Here is a 12890-nt window from a genome sequence, read left to right on the forward strand (position 1 = left end):
GCGGCCCGAGGGGATCTCCGAGTGGATCCCCTCCCCCCACGAGGTCGACCAGCCGCCGCGGACCCAGTGGACCCCCCCCCCCCCCCGCCCACGAGGTCGACCAGCCGTCGCGGCCCTCTGTCTGATGGCGGCCCGAGTGGATCTCCCAGTGGATCCCCCCCCCACAACGCGTTCGACCAGCTGTCGCGGCCCTCTCAGCTGCCCGTGGCCCGAGGGATTGTACTCTGTGTGCCTATGCGGCTTACCTGGCCTCCTGTGGCCCCAAGGATCTCTAGTTGACCGGGCGTCCTTGGTTATTGGATGATCTGGGTTGCTTCACGTCATGTAGGGATTTTTAGTTTGCATGCTTGGCTTAAGTATGTGTGTCTTTGTCTGTCTTTGTCTGTCTGTCTGTCTGTCTGTCTGTCTGTCTGTGTGTCTCTCTCTCTCTCTCTCTCTCTCTCTCTCTCTCTCTCTCTCTCTCTCTCTCTCTGTATGCGGTGTCTGTACGCATGCGCGTCCGTGTCTATGGACTTTTCTTTCTTCGGGCGGGTAGGCGTCATTTGGCTTATTTGATTTTTTTTTTTTAAACTTTTCTTCCCCGTGTTCCACGGTACCATCGTGTTTATCTATTCTACATGTGGAGATCCCAGTCCCGTCCCACCGCCCTTACCCCTGACAACCTCAAGTTTGTAATCTGTCGGTCTGTTTCTGTTTTGTTAGTTCGTTCGTTCGTTCGTTCGTTCGTTCGTTTTTCTTTTGGAAATCTGTTCACCTAGGACTATAACTGTTTGTACGAAACAGATAGTAATAGAATCTCAAGCCCATCCTACCGAGAACAAAACGTTTCAAAGAGAAAGAAAGGAAGGAGAAGGGGGAAAAATAAAAGTCTCTATATTTTCTTGCTTCCCTCTGTCACTCCTGATGGTTTAGATGTCTTCTTTTACAATTTTGTGTTTATTCTGTTTGGAATGAACGGGAGTGATCACCTTTCCGGGGATGAGTGTCTCATGTTTGTACCGTCCTGCTTCTTCTCTATTTAGAGTAGACCTGTGGATGTTTCTTTTCGCATGGGTTGAGTGTTGCAAAACTCTTTTAGTTTTTGCTTGTCTGTGAAGTTCTTTACCTCTCCTTCTATTCTAAAGGATAGCTTTGCTGGATAGAGTATCCTAGGCTGCATTGTTTTGTTTTGTTTTGTTTTGTTTTGTTTTGTGTTTCATTCAGGAATTTCAATAGATCTTGCCACTCCCTTCTGGCCTGACGTGTTTGTGGAGAGAAATCCGCTGAGAGCCTTATGGGGGTTCCCTTGGAACTCACTCTTTGTTTTTCTCTTGCCTAAAGGCATTTAGGATCATTGCTTTCTCCTTGACTCTGACCATCTGGATTAGGATAGGTCTCGGTGTGGGTCTGTTTGAGTTCTCCCTGTTTGGCACCCTCTGAGCCTCCTGGACTTGGATATCGGATTCCTTCTTTAGAGCTGGGAAATTTTCAGTCATGCTTTCTTCAAATACCTTTTCGACCCCCTTGCTTCTTCCTTCCCCTTCTGGAACCCCTATTGTGCGTAGATGGGCACGCTTTCGATGGTCCCGTAGGTCCCTGAGATTGTTTTCGTTGTTCTTTATTTGTTTTTCTCTCAGCTGTTCTGATTGGGTTCTTTCTGTTGTCCTGTCTTCTGGGCCACTTATTCGCTCCTCGGTGTGATCTAGCCTCCTTTGGACAGCCTTTAGACCACTTCTCATGTCAGCCAGTGAGCTGACCAGTTCTCCTTGACTCTTCTTTAGAGCTTCGATTTCGTTTTTGACGTACAGTATACATCTAAACACTATCACTTGGAGTTCCTTCGGTACTTGGATCTCTCCTTTTTTGAAATCTTGATCTAGCAGGCCATCCGTGTCTATTTTGTGGATCGTGCTTTCAGGGAATTTCTCTGGCTCTTTTCATTGGGAGTGGTTCCTCTGCTTCCTCATGCTGCTCCTATCTCTCTGGCACTGTGGCTTAAGGAGTATCAGTTATCTATTGTGGTCCTTAAGGAGTTTAGGTATTTATCTAAAGCCTATACAGGAATAAAACTTTAAAAGGGGGGGAGAGGGAGAGGGAGAGGGAGAGGGAGAGGGAGAGGGAGAGGGAGAGAGAGAGAGAGAGAGAGAGAGAGAGAGAGAGAGAGAGAGAGAGAGAGAGAGAGAGAGGGAGGGAGGGAGGGAGAGGGAGAGGGAGATAGAGGGAGACGGAGAGGGGGATAGGGGGAGAGAGAGAGACAGAGACAGAGACGGTGGGAGGGGGAGGGGGGTGGGGGAGCCGGATTTTAAAAGAATGGAGGAAAAAAAGGTTTGAAAAGAGTGTACAAGCAATAATAGAAGAGCAAGTGGAAGCAGAAGAGCGATCGAGGTGAGACGTCTTCTAAAAGCCTTTAAAAAATAGAAAAGATCAGAAAATAAAGCACAATTGTTTCAAAAGTAAATTTTTAAAAGGTAATCGGAAATAGAACAGACTTTAACAAGAGATAAAACACAGGATTTGAAAAGGAGGGAGAAAGAAAAGGTTTGAAGACACTGTGTAATCAATAATAGAAGAGTAAGTGGAAGCAGAAGAGCGATCGAGTTGAGACGTCTTTTAATAACCTTAATAAAAAGGAGAAAAAAGATCGAGAAACGATATCTGAAACCTGTAAATAATCAATAACAGGAGATCTAAACCAAGAGAAGAGAAAAAGGAAAGGGGGTGGATGTTTAAAAATAATAATAATAAAAAGATTTTCAAGGAAACATTTAAAAGGGATTAAAACCGTCAACGTAGACGACTGTTCAAAAGTCAAGGTTAAAAAGGTAACAGAAGGTAAAACCGATAGAAGAGAGATTAAAAAAGAGAAAGGAAAAGGAAAAAAAAAAAGGGGGGGGGGGACGTGTTCCCGGCACCGCGGTCGGATGCTGCGTTCCTCCCGGGAAGGAGGGTGGCTGGCTGGCCGCCCGCCCTCTCCCGGCCCCGGTCGTTCCGCTGCTCCGTGCGGCTGTGTGCTCCGACTCGGGTCGGCGGCGCTCCTCTCCGTAGGTGGGCTCGGGGAAGACCGTGGAACCGCCCCGCCCCTAGCTGCGTCCCAAAACTCGGCTCCTTCTTAGTCATGGTGGCGCGAGTTCTCTGAGGTACCGGGGCAGAAATATCCTATCTGCCTCGGGCTGTAAACGAATCTCAGTCCTGCCTAGAAGGCTGCGGAGCCCCCGGGTGCGGATTCGAGTCTCGGCCCCGCCCCCGCCCGCATGCTGCACGCCAGAGGCTATGGCGGCTGTGGCTGCGTCCCGCCTCTCTTCTCGCGAGAAGCGCCGGTGATGGCGCCGCGGATCTGAGGAGACGGAGGCTACGGCGCCCCTCCCCCCAGGGCACACCGGCCGTGTTGCTTTGCCTTTCTTTTCCCGTCATGTATGGGGGGGGCGGGTTGTTCTGCTCTGTATCCCCTCCCGGCCGCCGCCCCGGTCCTCCGCCCGGCTCGTGCGGCCTGTCCCGGCCCCTGGCTGCCGGCCTGCGACTCGGGCTGGGTGTCGCGGGGACCCTCTGTGCCCGTTTCACTTGGGTCGGTCGGTCAAGGGGTGCTCTGGGTAGATCTGAGGCTCGGGGGCGCCCCCTCCGTCCCGTCGGCCTCTCCGTTGGAGAGGGGCAGTTTTGGCGAACGAGCCCTATTCCTCCTCTGCCGCTCCCTCCCCGCGGGACCGGTCCCTCCCGCACTGTTTTGCTTTTTACTCTTTCTTTTCTCCTTTTCTCCTACCAGATTTTGGGCGTCTTTGTCTTTCGAAGAGGGCGGTGTTCTGTCGGAGTTCCGCAGGTGCTCTGATTGGCCGAGTGGGTCCGTCGATGTGAGTTTTGGTGTATTTGTGGGAGAGGGTGAGCTACGAGTGTCCTTCTACTCCGCCGTCTTGCTTCTCCGCGGGTTATTTTTGAAGAGTAGGTGCTGGGGATTGAACCCTGGGCCTTTATTTTTTGCATGCTAAGCACGGGCTGTACTGCTGGATCTCTAGGCCCTCCCCACCGCAACACCCCCCCCCCCCTTTCCCACCGCCTCCATAGTACTCGATGAATCTCCTGACTAGATATCTATGCTTCCTTGGAATGGGGCCGTCCGTTTCTTCATCGGATGGATGGACGTCTGTGGATTCGTCTCGTTTCTCTCCACTGCGGTGGGTGGCATCGGGGCGTGGGGTGGGGTTGAGTGGCGTGGGCTGGGAACTGTTCTTCACGTGTAGAGGTGGAGCGGAGCGATGAGGATGGTGACTTTTTCCCCCGAGTGCTCACGCCGGGTGATGGAGGCCTGTGGTCTCACTTGGAAGAGGACTCGGGTGACTGGAACAGAGCCCGTGTGGGGTCGTTGTGGAGGGAGGAACTCCACCCCCCCAGCCCCAGCCCCAGCCCCAGCCCCGGCACTTGTACCTCATCGAGGGACGGTCGGCCGAAAACAAATGAAAGCTGTCAGAGGTGGAGGTGGGGGTGGGGGTGGGGGTGAAGGGGTGTGTGTGTGTGTGTGTGTGTGTGTGTGTGTGTGTGTGTGTGTGTGTGTGTGTCCCCGTTCCCCGTACCACAGTCCCTGGTCGAGGCCCCCCGAGCGGAGAAACGCACGCCAGGCCGTCCGTGCTCCTGGTTGTCCGGCCGCGTGTCCCCGCCGCCCAGAGATCCCGAACCGTCCCGCTCGCTCCCCTGCCGGGTGCCGTGTGCCACCTGCCTGTCGGCCGGGCGCTATTTTAGACACTGCGAAGAAGTCGGCCGGACGGCCGGGCCGGGCCGGGCCGGGCCGGGCCGAGCCGAGCCGAGCCGAGCCGAGCACGTCCAGGCCGAGGTGGGTGGTGCTGGGTTCGGAGGAGTGGGGTACAAGCGGGAGGCGGGCGTCGATGGAGGGGAGGGGGAGGAGGAGGGGGAGCAGGGATGACGATGGGCTGGGGGGCTTGGCGTGTGGGGTGGGGGTGGGAGGGATGGTAGCCATCCTATGACTTTCTCTCCCCACCCCGCCTTTGGCAAGTCTGTTAGAGTGACGAGGTTGTGCTGGTTTCTGGCTGGTGCACACCATAGTGATTGTGTTCTTCTTTTTCCTGGTCTTTTTCAGGAACCCTCGTCCCGAGGGACTGAATCTAGTGCCCTGTGCTGCGCGGTACGACCTAGGGGTCGAATCTGCCAGGAGAGGTCTTACAAGGATCTGGAGGATCCTGGAAAACTGCTACCATCCGGAATCCTACATGGATATTCAAGATCTTGCGGATGGATGGACGGACGGAAGACGGATCGAATGGAGGCCCCGCCCCATCCCCTGGACCCCTTGGCCCAGGAGGATCGTGATGGGTCTGGAAAGGACTCTTCCGACGAGGGTCTCGGGATAGACTTTCTCGGTCCGCGGAAGGTGTTTCTGCACAAAGAGGAAGAGAGGGGCGTTCTCGGCAGGAGAGCCCGAACCGCCTCCTTTCAGGGATCCGCTCCAGTCTGGGTCGGGGTCGGGGTCAGAACGCGACCACCGACGGCTCCCCTCCCTCGTCTTGGCTCTCCAACTTGGGAAACCCTCCTCCCTGCCCCCTCACCCATCTTCTCGTCAGCCTGCCTCCAGCTTCCCCGTGCCAACTACCTCTCTCATGCTGCCGGACTTTCCTCCCCCTTGGGCCGCCAGGAATCTCTCCCACTCCTCCACGTGCTTTGGCTTGGAATCCCTGACAAACACAAGCGGTGCTGGAGGGCGGGGCCGGGGGCGGTGGCAGAAGGACTCCCTTCATCTTATGGGAGCGACTTTTATCTCCATAGGTGGCGATTGAGAAAACACATAAAATCACTCAGAAGAATACCCATGTGTAGTCTCCCGGACCTAGATCCGTGTCTGTCTGTCTGTCTGTCTCTCTCTGTCTCTCTCTCCATTTCGCTATTCTGTGTGTGTGTGTGTGTGTGTGTGTGTGTGTGTGTGTGTGTGTGTGTGTGTGTGCCTTTCTGTCTGTCTCCCTTGTCTCTCTTTCCTCTCCTCTCCCCTCCTCTCCTCTTCCCTGTTCTCCCCTCCCTTCCCCCCTCACCCCTCCGCTCCTCTCTTCTCCCCTCTCCTCCACTCCTCTCCTCTCCCCTCGCCTCCTCTCGCTTCCCCTTCCCTCCCCTCTTTTCCCTCCTCTCCTTTCCTGTCCTCTCCCCTTTTATCCCTCCTCTCCTCTGCGCTCTCTCTCTCTCTCTCTCTCTCTCTCTCTCTCCCCCCTTCCCTTCCCTCCCTCCTCCCTACCCCCCAACCCCTACCTTCACAGGGCCTCATAGATTGCAATCGGTTTCCATGAAATGTGATGAAGAGGGAATGAAGTTTAGAATGATATCCCCATGCCATCGAAACCTTCTTCCCCAGGGATAGCGAGTTATTTGTGGTTGTGTTTGTTTTTGTTTTTCTTGTTGTTGTTTTGGGGTGCAACGAGGGCACAGGAGGCGTTGGGAGTGAGGGTGATGTTTCTCTTTCTGTCTGTCTCCTCCTTAGGAAGGATTTTAAGAGGAGGGAGGACTCACAGAAATCTACCATCTCGTCTCGTACTGCAGCTGTGTTTGAGCTTCCTATACGATCTGGGCGGAACACTCCCCACCCTCACCTCAAGCCGCCATCGCCGCCCCCTCAGCCCCCAGCACCCCCGTCCAGTCCCGCGCTTGGGGCGGTGGTTGGGCATGGGGGGATGTTGGCGGGGTGGTCGTTGGTGGGGGTTGGGGTGGTGGAGGAAACCGGAAAACAGACCACTGTGGCACGTGGCTGACTGGGGCTTCAGGGTGAAGGAGGATGAATAAAATGGCCGGAATTAGGCTAACGGATTGCTTCGTTTTTGGGCGGGGGGGGGGAGAGGAGGGGAGGATCATTAGGTCATTCATTCATTCATTCATTTGCTTGGGGGGGGTGTCATTCGGTTTCTTATGCTCGCCCTTAAAACGGTCGACTCTTCTGACTGACCGGTTGCTGCTCACGGTTCCAGGCCCGTTGTTGAAACTGGAAGCTATCGATCTTACTGTTTCTACTGTATTTCAGTCATTGCAAGTCATCATCGTGCTGGGTCTCTGAGTCCTTCTCCGAGGAGAAGGTCGGTCACGGGACTACTGACCTGACAAAATAGCCTGAGTGACCAAGAAGGCCACACCTTGAGTGCTTATGAGATAATGAGATCTAACCGCCAGCCTCTATAGAATGGGTCACCTGGGAGGCATCGTGACACCATGCTGAGTCTTCTGATGAGAAAACGATTCTGTGGATGGTGATCGATGCTTGATTGTTTGAGCTATGGCTCTAGAACCACCCCACCCACTCCATCCCCAAGGTGGGTACACAGTTTTGAAGACGCTAGCCTGCTGTGAATCCCCTTTGCCCGGCAGAGCGATAAAATGACCTCTTTTCTTCTAAGCTCCAAGACCTTGTCTCTGGATTCTTGGGCTCATCGGGGACGGGGGCCGATCTTTCGGCAACAAGCGTGCTTCAGAAACAACGGATGCCCGAGAAGGACACTCTGCCTCTCCCTCTTCTTCCGGGCCTGAAATGGGGAGGAAAAAATATCGCTTCCCCTGGAAGCCGGAGTCCAGAGCCCGCCATCCGGAGGGACTTCTGGCTTGGCCTTCTCCTGGGGTGGGGGGAGGGCACGCCACCGCACGTGTTCTTTGTCAACTCCCCGTTTCTCTCTTCTCGAGTTATCTCTTTGGGAAGGCTCCCACACTGGATGAAAACAGACAGACAGACAGGCTGGTATCTCTCCCTACCCCACCCTTCGCCCCCCAAATGACTGATCTTCTGTCCCATCAAAATCACCACTTGTTTTCCAACGTGGCTTTCTTGGATCCTGGAGGACTGACATCAACTTAGAGCCAAGATGGGCACAGAACTGAAGGACCTTCTCGGCTGGCCTAAGAAGTCTGTCATCGTGATGTGGGAGGTATTCTTCGAGGGACCTATCTGACTAAGTGCTTGACGGCCTTTTGGACTTTGAACCAACTTGGAGATAGGAACTAGGATGAGAGGGCCCCCGAAATAGCTCAGCAAACTCTTCTCCACCCTTAGAAGAGAGACAGACAGATAGACAGACAGACAGAGAAAGAGAGAGAGAGAGAGAGAGAGAGAGACAGACAGACAGACAGACAGACAGACAGTGTGTGTGTGTGTGTGTGTGTGTGTGTGTGTGTGTGTGTGTGTGTGTGTGTCTGTCTGCCTGCCTGCCTGTCTGTCTGTCTGACGGTCTGTCGGTCTGTCTGCCTGCTTATTGTAGGAACTCTCTGTCAATGGAAGTATAGTTGACTTACAATGTTGTGTTCATTTATGACGTACGGCATAGTGATTCACTTATTCACACACACACACACACACACACACACACACACACACACACACACACACACACGTATACTTTTTCAGGATAGGTTATTACAAGCTATTGAACATAGTTCCCTGTGCTAGACAGTAGGACCTACTTGTGTACCTAGTTTGTATAGGGTGGTTTATATCTGCTAATCCCAAACTCCTGATTTATCCCTCCGCCTTACCCCGTTCCTCCACCCTACCCTGTCCCCTGTGTTAACCATCGGTTTCTTTTCCATGTCTGCGAGTCCAGTCTGTTTCTGTTTTGTAAATAGGTTCCTTGGAGTCTTTTTAAAATGGAGTTATTTATGTATGGATGGGTGTCTTGACTTACTTTCAGATCCCACCTAGAAGTGATGGCATAGGATATCTGTCTTTCCCTGGGTGACTGACTTCACTAAAACTATGGAACGCTTCACGCATGGGCGTGTGTCGTCCACGTTCAGGGGCCGTGCTGATCTTCTCTGGATGGTTCCCATGTTAGTCTATGTCCTGTGGCAGCAAGTGCTTTCCTTAGGGTTTTTGTCTCAACCTGAAAGCCAGCCCGGAGACTGAAGGTCTTCTAGTTGCCTCCACTATCTGCCTAGGACCCTCTCCACGAATGTTTCCCATTTTCTCTCACCCTTTTGCCTTGGCATCATTGAGTACGAAAACGCTCCGTCTCCTGAAGCCTTGCAGACTGAAGCTGGACAACGGGAGGTAAACGTCAGAGAAATGGCCACAACAGCTCCTGTGGAAACCATCCTCGGGCCTGTTTTCGGGGGAGCCGCTCAGAGAGTTGAGCCGAACACCCCAGGACATCATCAGAGGCATTTCAAACTGCTCGAGCCGTTTCGATGACCCCGATGTGTGGAAATCTCCTACCAGACTGACCCCCTACTCCCGGCCCTGAATCTGGTTTCTCATCTGCTCCGACGATTCACCTTTGTGCTGTACTTTGGTTGTCCACACAAGTGCCTCTTAGGCGATACCTGACTGCTTGCTCCCTAGGCCTAGCTTCAGAAGCCCATCGACACCACCGCCTCCTGAGACGAGATACTACAACGGCAACAGTTTCCTTGAACAGACCTGTTCTCAGAACTAAGAAACTGGGTCCATGAAACGCAGGCCCCCTAGGAAACCATTCCCTCCCTCCTGCCCCCAGACCGCACGCACGCACGCACGGACGCACACGCACACGCACACGCACAGTCAACAGCCCAGCTTTTAATGTGTAAAACTTCCAGGGAAGTTACAGAATAGGGAAATGTTGGGGTCCAGAGTAGGCTGCCCCAAAATGTGCCCGATGGATTATGCTGAATGAAAGGGACTTCACAAGTGGCCAAGGGGGAGGGTATAGGTCAGTGGTAGAGTGTGTGCTTAGCAAGCAAGCACAAGGTCTTGGGTTAAATCCCCAGTACCTCCGGTCAAAAATAAATGCATAAAATCGAATTCCTCTCCCCGCCCGCCCCCCAAAGTATACACTGCTGTATGTCAACTCTGTCTCAATAAAACTGGAAGGAAAAAAAAGGAAGGAAAAAAAAAAAAAAGCATGATTTAACAAAAGAAAGAAACAAACAAAGAAAGAACTGCCCGAGGCAAGAGGAACACTCTGTCCCTCCTTTCTGCCTCCCTGGAAGCAGGGGAAAAAGAATTTTTTTTTTTTTTAAAGTCTCCCATCCCAGAGGAATCTATCAAGTCAGAGGTCTGCTTCCATGCCCTTCCATGATTCTCAAACGGTTTAGTGGGGTTTACCCAGGTTAGGAAAAGGAGGGGACTCCTTTGGCCTGAGACCAGGCGAGATTCTCCCCCTCCCTCCCGCCTCCCTCCGTGCAGTTGGGACGGGGTGGCCTAAGGGTGGGGAAATTGAAACCAAAAAACAAAAGCCGTTCAACGGAGAGGAGCCGGAGGCCAAGTCAAAGGCTCTGACCTGAGCACAGAGCTTTCTGCATTTGAATGAAGCGATTGAACGAGGCCCTGCCGAATGGATCCTCCTGACGTCCCCGCCCCCGCTTCCAGGAGACAGTCCAGTCGATTTAGGACCCGATTTGGGACCGATCGGTGGAGGAGGCCTGGGCGGCGGCGGCAGTGGCGGCGGCGGCGGCGGCGGCGGCGGAAGCAGCGGCGGGGGGCGGGGGGGGGGTGCGCGGGCGGGGGCGGGACCAACGGTCGCTCCAGCTCTGCCTGCCTGCCTGCCTGCCTGCCTGCCTGCGGGGCTGAGGCCTGAGGGCCACGCTGGTTCCTGCCACTCAGGGAAACTTGTGCGGGTGTTGCCGAAAGATCGCCCCCCCCAACCCCGTCCCTGACGAGCCAAATAACCCAGAGACAGGGTCTTAGAGTTTAGAAGAAAAGAGGCAGCTTGATTGCTTTGCTGGGCAAAGGGGACTCACAGCAGGCTAGTAGTGCCTTCCAAACTGTGAACCCGTCTTGGGGTTGGGGTTTCATGCTTCTGTGGACGAACAGGTTGGAGCATGAAAGGGAATCACAACAGGCGGGAGCATAAAAGGTGCTCATGATCAACAAGGGTCTCTGATAAAACTTCCTCCTAAATCTGGATGAGTGTCTGGTAACATGGGACCTCCTGGTGGTCTAGTAGGTCATCAGCCCGTGACCTTCTTTCTCTGGTCAGACTCACCCGGCGGCACCAGCGCCACGGAGGAACTCGGGGTGGGGGGGTGGGAGGGGGCTGGTCGTTCTCCTGAGCTTATCCTCCCGTGACTCCCTTCCTGGGGAAAGACTCAGACGTCAAACATGATTGTCAATTTGAACGATCAGAGGAAGGTCCAATCAAACAAACAGTTAGAATCGACAACTTTAGCTGCTTTGAACAGTGGGCCTGGGGCTGGGAGCGGTGTCTGGTCAGTCGAGTTTGCTGATCGTTCTAAAAGCAAGCAGTAAGCATAAAGCCCAAAATTGGCTTAGCCTAAGTGCGGCCACTTCATGATTCCTCCTTCACTGGGGGCCGAGGCGTGGGGGAGGGCGGGGGTGGGGGACACGACTGAGGTGGCGACGAACTTCTCCGTGAATGCTCGGAGCCGAACTGCTCTCTGGGCCTAGGTCCAAAAAAGGCCTGAGTCTCAGCTATGACAGGTTCTCTCTCTTTCTGGGCACATGGACTGACTCGCCCCGCATCCTCCCATCCTGTCAGACCCTTCGGACACGCACCTCCACCCGAGGAGTTCTTTGGCCTCGTCCAGAAAAAACAAACACACGCACGAACAAAACCAACCGAGCACACAGAAACCCTGATGATCTCCTTGGACCCCATTCACTTCGGAGAGTCCCTCTCGTAGAAATCCCCTCAGCTCGATGATTTCACCATAGCCGCCTCCCTTTCTCTGCCGCAGTGACCCCCACCCCCACCCCCACCCCTGCGTGGGCCCTGTCCCTCTACCTATCAAAAACCAAACCCCAGGAGAAAAGAAAATCAGAATGCTGCTTTGAGCCACTGGATCTGTGAAAGGAACCAAACAGAAAGCCGAAATAACCAAACCAGCCGAACACCAAAAGCGAACAGACAGATACCCCAGAAAGAAGGGCACGCTGACCCTGGCCCCTTTCCTTCCTGGAATCAGGACATAACATACATCTACACCCCCCCCCCTCCCCGGCCAGGGCCTGTCTTTGCTCAACCCAATAGAAGAGCATTTATGTTTTGCCAGTTTTCTGGGTCCTTCTTTGTTTCATAAAACTGAGAAGAAATACGTGTGGAAGTTCTCTCCTATGAATTGAACAGACTGAAGATCCTTTAAATAACCAAATGAGGTGGAAGTGCCGAGAGTACCATACGGGAACACACCGAGACACATCATCATCAAATTGACCAAAATTAAGGGTAAGGAGAAAATATTAAAATGAGCGAGAGAAAAGCAACAAATAACATACAAGGGAACTCCCGTAAGGTTATCAGCTGATTTTTCAGCAGAAACTCTACAGGCCAGAAGTGGGTGGCACAACATATTTAAAGTGATGAAAGGGGAAAAGTGACAGCCAAGAATACTCTACTCAGCAAGGCTCTCGTTCAGATTTGAGGGAGAAATCAAAAGCTTCACAGATAAACGAAAGCTACAAGATTTCAGCACCATCAAGCCGGCTTTACAAGGAATGTTAAAGGATCGTCTCAAGTCATCAAACCCTAAGAAAAGAGAACAAAAACATGACAGAGAAAGGGAGGGAGGGAGTGGGGAGAGAGAGAGAAAGAGAGAGAGAGAGAGGGAGAGAGAGAGAGAGAGGAGACCTACAAAAGATGGCTTTGCCTGTTTAGGGTCTTCCATTGTTCCTTATACATTTTGAAATTGTTTGTTCTAGTTCTGTGAGGAATGTCGTGAGTATTTTGACAGGGGTTGCACGGAACCTGCGGATTGCTTTGGGTAGTGTGGCCATTTTGATAGTATTGATTCTGCCAATGCAAGAGCACAAGACAGCTTTCCATTTCTTTGTGTCATTTCAGATTCTGGAGTATAGGTAACCTCCTCGATTAAGTTTATTTCTAGGCATTTTACTGTTTTTGACGCAATGGAAGTGTTTATCCCAGTTATAAAATTCTGGTTTTTAAAGTGGAGGAGGGGAAAAAAAAAAAAAAAAAAAGGAAAGGAAAGGCCACAAATGGCAAAATATCCTTCTT

At 52.8% G+C, this 12890-nt stretch overlaps 1 non-coding gene across 1 annotated transcript; it reads right to left on the minus strand.

Moving 5' to 3' along the window:
- Positions 1–8686: 8686 nt before the first annotated feature.
- Positions 8687–8795, minus strand: LOC140692528 (U6 spliceosomal RNA). The gene has a single exon (XR_012068096.1). It is a non-coding gene; the product is annotated as a U6 spliceosomal RNA (small nuclear RNA).
- Positions 8796–12890: the final 4095 nt, after the last annotated feature.

The sequence above is a fragment of the Vicugna pacos genome, unplaced genomic scaffold (genome assembly GCF_048564905.1).
Source record: "Vicugna pacos unplaced genomic scaffold, VicPac4 scaffold_8, whole genome shotgun sequence".
Classification (NCBI taxonomy): Eukaryota; Metazoa; Chordata; class Mammalia; order Artiodactyla; family Camelidae; genus Vicugna; species Vicugna pacos.